General features: G+C 40.0%; 1 long non-coding RNA gene across 1 annotated transcript; it reads left to right on the forward strand.

The window, feature by feature from the left end:
- Positions 1-389: 389 nt before the first annotated feature.
- LOC134731640 (uncharacterized) lies at positions 390-8365 on the forward strand. The gene is made up of 2 exons (XR_010114087.1): positions 390-457; positions 8237-8365. It is a non-coding gene; the product is annotated as an uncharacterized lncRNA (long non-coding RNA).
- Positions 8366-9245: the final 880 nt, after the last annotated feature.

Raw genomic sequence — 9245 nt, forward strand, 5'->3', positions numbered from 1 at the left:
TAGCACTCAGATGCAGAATTTCACAGAGCTCCACTCAGCAATATGGGCAGGCTGTACTTAGAGTAAGGAAAAGGAAGTCAGGTACAGAAGCAGCTGGATTGGTTACAGCTGTGTGGTTGCCGGATTTCGGCATAAGACATTGCTTTATGTGGACACGGTCTTATCAACTGGCAGCCTGTGACTGGCTATAACTTGGTTGCTGTGATTGGCTGAAGTCAGCTAGTTATTACAAAAGTATATTTCAAGTTAGGCTGCATTCATTTATATACCAAGTTAGATTTTAGTTCACTACTTATGATTTAAAGTGCAGAGGCAGCTTTGGACTTCTGCCCCTCTCCGCCCCCTTCCTCCCCATTCTGAGTTGTCTCTCTCTTTCTCTCTGTTCTCCGGTGAATAACTTGTTTTTAACACCGTCACCTTGTTTAGGTGAAGCTGTGACCACATGAAGATTACATGGGTAGGTGCTGCCATTTACAGCTGCAGCCAGTCTCCTAGATGGTATCAAATGTAAGATTTATGAGTGAATGTGCATTCAGACCATTTTAGTTCCTAAACTTTAGAGTTTCCATGTGAGGCCCTAGACAGTTCGGAGCAGGGCAAAGCCATTTCCATTGTACCCATCTGAAATCTTTGCCCAGAGCAATAAATAGCCAGTAGAATGTTCTTGTATGTCTAAGACATCAGATTGATTTATTGGCTTGTTTAAATCTTCTACATCCGTGTTAAAATGTTTACCTGCTTACTGTATCCTATTTTGAAAGTAATATATTTTAAAATCTCCTAATATTATGTGGATTTTACTATTTCTCCTCATAGTTGGGGTGTATGTACGTGTGTCGAAAATTCCTAAGAGTGTGCATTGCCAGGGTTATTGTATGTTCCAAAAGAGTGAGCTATTATCATTAGATAACAGCCCTCTTTATCTCTGATGATGTTTTCTAATGTTGTATTTTGTCTGAAATTAATGTAACTGTACAAACATTCTTTTTCATAATTTACTTGGTACTTTCACCATTCTTTTATTCCTATTCATTTAACATTTTCAGTCTGTATCTTGCAAGTAATATCAAGGTGAATTTTATATTTCATCCACCTGACACTTTCTTTGAAAGAGGTATAAACATTATTCTTATTTTTCATTACTGCTGATATATTTGAGTTAATTTCTAAGACTTTATCTGGTTATTGATGTTAATTATGCTCTTTGCCTTTCCCTTTGTCTTCATTTAAGAAGATAAGTATTTTTTCATTTTATTTTTCCCTCAACTAAGTTGTTTCTCATGTGTATTTCTTTCAGTATTTCATACTGTATCATAAAACCTTTATCTGGCATAGCTATCCTTTCACATAGATTAAGAATTTACCTAGAGAGGACGTAGCAGTTAAAAAAAAAACTGTTTTGTTCATGTGGAATTTTCTCGATATTACTCTAATTCATCAAATAATTTCTCAGTGTGTATAAATTATGGGATACTTATTTTTTTCTCATTATTTTGAGGGTATTTGTACCATTGTCTTTAGGTTTTCCTTGTTGTTATTGAGAAGCTGTTAACAAGTCAAGAGTTGGATAGTGTTGGTCTTTTGAAAATGATCTTCCTACTTTTTCTCTCTAACTCAGAATCATCTAGCTACCTTTCATATATTTAATTTCAAAGTCTTAAAATGAATAATTTTAAAATTTATTTATTTTATTTTTTTTTTATTTTTTATTTTTTTATTATACTTTAGGGTTTTAGGGTACATGTGCACAATGTGCAGGTTTGTTACATATGTATCCATGTGCCATGTTGATTTCCTGCACCCATTAATTCGTCATTTAGCATTAGGTGTATCTCCTAATGCTGTCCCTCCCCCCTCCCCCCACCCCACAACAGTCCCCGGAGTGTGATGTTCCCCTTCCTGTGTCCATGAGTTCTCATTGTTCAATTCCCACCTATGAGTGAGAACATGCGGTGTTTGGGTTTTTGTCCTTGCGATAGTTTACTGAGAATGATGTTTTCCAGTTTCATCCATGTCCCTACAAAGGACGCGAACTCATCATTTTTTATGGCTGCATAGTATTCCATGGTGTATATGTGCCACATTTTCTTAATCCAGTCTATCGTTGTTGGACATTTGGGTTGGTTCCAACTCTTTGCTATTGTGAATAGTGCCGCAATAAACATACGTGTGCATGTGTCTTTATAGCAGCATGATTTATAGTCCTTTGGGTATATACCCAGTAATGGGATGGCTGGGTCAAATGGTATTTCTAGTTTGAGATCCCTGAGGAATCGCCACACTGACTTCCACAATGGTTGAACTAGTTTACAGTCCCACCAACAGTGTAAAAGTGTTCCTATTTCTCCACATCCTCTCCAGCACCTGTTGTTTCCTGCTTTTTTAATGATGGCCATTCTAACTGGTGTGAGATGGTATCTCACTGTGGTTTTGATTTGCATTTCTCTGATGGCCAGTGATGAGGAGCATTTCTTCATGTGTTTTTTGGCTGCATAAATGTCTTCTTTTGAGAAGTGTCTGTTCATGTCCTCTGCCCACTTTTTGATGGGGTTGTTTGTTTTTTCTTGTAAATTTGTTTGAGTTCATTGTAGATTCTGGATATTAGCCCTTTGTCAGATGAGTAGGTTGCAAAAATTTTCTCCCATTGTGTAGGTTGCCTGTTCACTCTGATGATAGTTTCTTTTGCTGTGCAGAAGCTCTTTAGTTTAATGAGATCCCATTTGTCGATTTTGGCTTTTGTTGCCATTGCTTTTGGTGTTTTAGACATGAAGTCCTTGCCCACGCCTATGTCCTGAATGGTATTGCCTAGGTTTTCTTGTAGGATTTTAATGGTTTTAGGTCTAACATATAAGTCTTTAATCCATCTTGAATTAATTTTTGTATAAGGTGTAAGGAAGGGATCCAGTTGCAGCTTTCTACATATGGCTAGCCAGTTTTCCCAGCACCATTTATTAAATAGGGAATCCTTTCCCCATTTCTTGTTTTTGTCAGGTTTGTCAAAGATCAGATAGTTGTAGCTATGCGGCATCATTTCTGAGGGCTCTGTTCTGTTCCATTGATCTATGTCTCTGTTGTGGTACCAGTACCATGATGTTTTGGTTACTGTAGCCTTGTAGTATAGTTTCAAGTCAGGTAGCGTGATGCCTCCAGCTTTGTTCTTTTGGCTTAGGATTGACTTGGCGATGCGGGCTCTTTTTTGGTTCCATATGAACTTTAAAGTAGTTTTTTCCAATTCTGTGAAGAAAGTCATCGGTAGCTTGATGGGGATGGCATTGAATCTATAAATTACCTTGGGCAGTATGGCCATTTTCACGATATTGATTCTTCCAACCCATGAGCATGGAATGTTCTTCCATTTGTTTGTATCCTCTTTTATTTCATTGAGCAGTGGTTTGTAGTTCTCCTTGAAGAGGTCCTTCACATCCCTTGTAAGTTGGATTCCTAGGTATTTGATTCTCTTTGAAGCAATTGTGAATGGGAGTTCACTCATGATTTGGCTCTCTGTTTGTCTGTTATTGGTGTACAAGAATGCTTGTGATTTTTGTACATTAATTTTGTATCCTGAGACTTTGCTGAAGTTGCTAATCAGCTTAAGGAGATTTTGGGCTGAGACAATGGGGTTTTCTAGATATACAATCATGTCATCTGCAAACAGGGACAATTTGACTTCCTCTTTTCCCAATTGAATACCCTTTATTTCCTTCTCCTGCCTGATTGCTCTGGCCAGAACTTCCAGCACTATGTTGAATAGGAGCGGTGAGAGAGGGCATCCCTGTCTTGTGCCAGTTTTCAGAGGGAATGCTTCCAGTTTTTGCCCATTCAGTATGATATTGGCTGTGGGTTTGTTGTAGATAGCTCTTATTATTTTGAGATACGTCCCATCAATACCTAATTTATTGAGAGTTTTTAGCATGAAGGGTTGTTGAATTTTGTCAAAGGCCTTTTCTGCATCTATTGAGATAATCATGTGGTTTTTGTCTTTGGTTCTGTTTATATGCTGGATTACATTTATTGATTTGCGTATGTTGAACCAGCCTTGCATCCCAGGGATGAAGCCCACTTGATCATGGTGGATAAGCTTTTTGATGTGCTGCTGGATTCGGTTTGCCAGTATTTTATTGAGGATTTTTGCATCAATGTTCATCAAGGATATTGGTCTGAAATTCTCTTTTTTGGTTATGTCTCTGCCCGGTTTTGGTATCAGGACGATGCTGGCTTCGTAAAATGTGTTAGGGAGGATTCCCTCTTTTTCTATCAATTGGAATAGTTTCAGAAGGAATGGTACCAGTTCCTCCTTGTACCTCTGGTAGAATTCAGCTGTGAATCCATCAGGTCCTGGACTCTTTTTGGTTGGTAAGCTATTGATTATTGCCACAATTTCAGAACCTGTTATTGGTCTATTCAGAGATTCAACTTCTTCCTGGTTTAGTCTTGGGAGGGTGTATTTGTCGAGGAATTTATCCATTTCTTCCAGATTTTCTAGTTTATTTGCATAGAGGTGTTTGTAGTATTCTCTGATGGTAGATTGTATTTCTGTGGGATCGGTGGTGATATCCCCTTTTTCGTTTTTTATTGCATCTATTTGATTCTTCTCTCTTTTCTTCTTTATTAGTCTTGCTAGCGGTCCATCAATTTTGTTGATCTTTTCAAAAAACCAGCTCCTAGATTCATTAATTTTTTGAAGGGTTTTTTGTGTCTCTATTTCCTTCAGTTCTGCTCTGATTTTAGTTATTTCTAGCCTTCTGCTAGCTTTTGAATGTGTTTGCTCTTGCTTTTCTAGTTCTTTTAATTGTGATGTTAGGGTGTCAATTTTGGATCTTTCCTGCTTTCTCTTGTGGGCATTTAGTGCTATAAATTTCCCTCTACACACTCCTTTGAACGTGTCCCAGAGATTCTGGTATGTTGTGTCTTTGTTCTCGTTGGTTTCAAAGAACATCTTTATTTCTGCCTTCATTTCATTATGTACCCAATAGTCATTCAGGAGCAGGTTGTTCAGTTTCCATGTAGTTGAGCGGTTTTGACTGAGTTTCTTAATCCTGAGTTCTAGTTTGATTGCACTGTGGTCTGAGAGACAGTTTGTTATAATCTCTGTTCTTTTACATTTGCTGAGAAGAGCTTTACTTCCAACTATGTGGTCAATTTTGGAATAGGTGTGGTGTGGTGCTGAAAAAAATGTATATTCTGTTGATTTGGGGTGGAGAGTTCTGTAGATGTCTATTAGGTCCACTTTATGTAGAGCTGAGTTCAATTCCTGGATATCCTTGTTAACTTTCTGTCTCGTTGATCTGTCTAATGCTGACAGTGGGGTGTTAAAATCTCCCATTATTATTGTGTGGGAGTTTAAGTCCCTTTGTAGGTCACTGAGGACTTGCTTTATGAATCTGGGTGCTCCTGTGTTGGGTGCATATATATTTAGGATAGTTAGCTCTTCTTGTTGAATTGATCCCTTTACCATTATGTAATGGCCTTCTTTGTCTCTTTTGATCTTTGTTGGTTTAAAGTCTATTTTATCAGAGACTAGGATTGCAACCCCTGCCTTTTTTTTTTTTCCATTTGCTTGATAGATCTTCCTCCATCCCTTTATTTTGAGTCTATGTGTGTCTCTGCACGTGAGATGGGTTTCCTGAATACAGCACACTGATGGGTCCTGACTCCTTATCCAGTTTGCCAGTCTGTGTCTTTTGATTGGAGCATTTAGCCCATTTACATTTAACGTTAATATTGTTATGTGTGAATCTGATCCTGTCATTATGATGTTAGTTGTTTATTTTGCTCGTTAGTTGCTATAGTTTCTTCCTAGCCTCGATGGTCTTTACAATTTGGCATGTTTTTGCAGGGGCTGGTACCGGTTGTTCCTTTCCATGTTTAGTGCTTCCTTCAGGAGCTCTTTTAGGGCAGGCCTGGTGGTGACAAAATCACTCAGCGTTTGCTTGTCTGTAAAGTATTTTATTTCTCCTTCACTTATGAAGCTTAGTTTGGCGGGATAGGAAATTCTGGGTTGAAAATTCTTTTCTTTAAGAATGTTGAATATCGGCCCCCACTCTCTTCTGGCTTGTAGAGTTTCTGCTGAGAGATCAGCTGTTAGTCTGATGGGCTTCCCTTTGTGGGTAACCCGACCTTTCTCTCTGGCTGCCCTTAACATTTTTTCCTTCATTTCCACTTTGGTGAATCTGACAATTATGTGTCTTGGAGTTGCCCTTCTCGAGGAGTATCTTTGTGGCGTTCTCTGTATTTCCTGAATCTGAATGCTGGCCTGCCTTGCTAGATTGGGGAAGTTCTCCTGGATAATATCTTGCAGAGTGTTTTCCAACTTGGTTCCATTCTCCCCATCATTTTCAGGTACACCAATCAGACGTAGGTTTGGTCTTTTCACATAGTCCCAAATTTCTTGGAGGCTTTGTTCATTTCTTTTTATTCTTTTTTCTCTAAACTTCCCTTCTCTCTTCATTTCATTCATTTCATCTTCTATCAGCGATACCCTTTCTTCCAGTTGATCGCATCTGCTACTGAGGCTTCTGCATTCTTCGCGTAGTTCTCGAAACTTGGCTTTCAGCTCCATCATCTCCTTTAAGCCCTTCTCTCCATTGGTTATTCTAGTTATCCATTCTTCTAATTTTTTTTCAAAGTTTTTAACTTCTTTGCTATTGTTTTGAATTTCCTCTCGTAGCTCAGAGTAGTTTGATCGTCTGAAGCCTTCTTCTCTCAACTCATCAAAGTCATCCTCCATCCAGCTTTGTTCCGTTGCTGGTGAGGAACTGCGTTCCTTTGGAGGAGGAGAGGTGCTCTGTTTTTTAGAGTTTCCAGTTTTTTTGGTCTGTTTTTTCCCCATCTTTGTGGTTTTGTCTACTTTTTGTCTTCAATGATGGTGATGTACAGATGGGTTTTTGGTGTGGATGTCCTTTCTGTTTGTTAATTTTCCTTCTACCAGACAAGACCCTCAGCTGCAGGTCTGTTGGAGTTTACTAGAGGTCCACTCCAGACCCTGTTTGGCTGGGTGTCAGCACCGGTGGCTGCAGAACAGCGGATTTTCGTGAGACCACAAATTCAGCTGTCTGCTAGTTCCTCTGAAAGTTTTGTCTCAGAGGAGTACCCGGTTGAATGAGGTGTCAGTCTGTCCCACTGGGGGGGTGCCTCCCAGTTAGGCTGCTCAGGGGTGAGGGACCCACTTTAGGAGGCAGTCTGTCCGTTCTCAGATCTCCAGCTGCGTGCTGGGAGAACCACTACTCTCTTCAAAGCTGTCAGTCGGACAGGGACATTTAAGGCTGTGGAGGTTCTCGCTGAGTTTTTGGTTGTCTGTGCCCTGCCCCCAGAGGTGGAGCCTACAGAGGCAGGCGGGCCTCCTTGAGCTGTGGTGGGCTCCACCCAGTTCGAGCTTCCTGGCTGCTTTGTTTACCTAAGCAAGCCTGGGCAATGGCGGGCGCCCCTCCCCTAGCCTCGTTGCCGCCTTGCAGCGTGATCTCAGACTGCTGTGCTAGCAATCAGCAAGACTCTGTGGGCATAGGACCCTCCGAGCCAGGTGCGGGACACAATCTCCTAGTGTGCCGTTTTCCAGGCCCGTTGGAAAAGCGCAGTATTAGGACGGGACTGACCCGATATTCCAGGTGCCGTCTGTTTTCCCTTTCTTTAACTAGGAAAGGGAACTCCCTGACCCCTTGCGCTTCCCGAGTGAGGCAATGCCTCACCCTGCTTCGGCTCGCGCACAGTGCGCTTCACCGACTGTCCTGAACCCACTGTTAGGCACTCCCTAGTGAGATGAAACCGGTACCTCAAGCAGAAATGCAGAAATCACCTGTCTTCTGTGTCGCTGGGGCTGGGAGCTGGAGACCGGAGCTGTTCCTATTCGGCCATCTTGGCTCCACCCCTGTCACCATTTAGTTCCACATGGCTAGGGAGACCTCAGAATCGGCGTGCGGTGAAAGACACTTCTTACATGGTGGCAGCAACATAAAAATGAGGCTAAAATTTATTTTTATGCAGCAAAATTGTGCATACTAATACATTTGTTCATTTCTTCTAGGAAAGATTTTAAAGATGGAACTAATGTCATTCTCTTGGGTTTATCTCATGAAATGATTCACATGAAAGCTAAAATATTATGTATTATCAGAGATTTAGATCTAATTGCAAAAATTCTACTTGAGCGTTTTAAGTTGTGCAGGTTTATTCATTTCATTGAAAGATATAACTGAGAGATGTCCAAGGATGGTATGATGACTTTCTTTCTGTTCTATGAGAGGTCTTCATCCTTATGCTTGAAACATGTGAAAACCTATGGCTTTTGCAGGTCTAGGCACAAAGAAAGGAGCAAGATAAAATTAAGGAAAAAAATCTTTGGTAATTAAAAAAATGTTTGGAATATATTAAATGAATGAATAGTTTGATGATTGAATATTCAGAGTCTAACCATTTTATTTTACAAATAATGTTTTGCTACTCCTTGGTGATGAATGGTGGATTTTTAAATTAATAAAGTGTTCTTCACAATGACAGTCTAGCTTCCAGAAATATAAAATAGCCACAATGTAATTTCTAAAATATGTATCAACTTCAAAAATCTTCACAAAGAACTCTTTGATAAAATGTTATTAACTGCTATTTGTTTAGTGTTAATGACACATTTTGTACATCATTTTATTTGATTCTATCAGCATTTTGTGTGCATCATTTTATTTCATTAGTTTAGCAAATTTGTGAGGCATCCATTCCTTTGCCATCTTTTCTTCATAAGTGCAAAATGGGATTAGTAAAATTAAGTAGTTTCTTAAAGCTTAAATAACTAGTAAAATATGGAGACAAGCCTTATAACTTCACTGGTTTCTCCCTTGGCACTGGTGCTTGTGTCTGCCATCAGACAAGCTATAGGCAGACCTGCCCAAGCCAGCCCCACCCATCTCTGACCCTGGCCCCTTAGAGCTGAGCAGCAAGCTCAGACCACTGTGCACTCCATGAATCAGCCCATTGCCTGAGGCAACAGAGAGCTTCTTCCAGTAAAGAAGGATGAACTATATACCCATCCACAGCCAGTTCTTACCCATAAGTACCATTTACTGGCCCTGTGGGTCAAACTGAACAGTCCAATATAAAACCTGTCAAAAGAAGTGCATAGGGCTATAGAAGCGAAGCCAAATGCCAGCGTCTCCAGATGAGAAAAAAGCATTGTGAAAATTTTGGAACCATGACAAATCTTAATGTAGTGATACAACCAAAGGATACAGTAGCTCTCCAGCAATCATCCCTAACCAAAA

The sequence above is a fragment of the Symphalangus syndactylus genome, chromosome 10 (genome assembly GCF_028878055.3).
Source record: "Symphalangus syndactylus isolate Jambi chromosome 10, NHGRI_mSymSyn1-v2.1_pri, whole genome shotgun sequence".
Taxonomy (NCBI): domain Eukaryota; kingdom Metazoa; phylum Chordata; class Mammalia; order Primates; family Hylobatidae; genus Symphalangus; species Symphalangus syndactylus.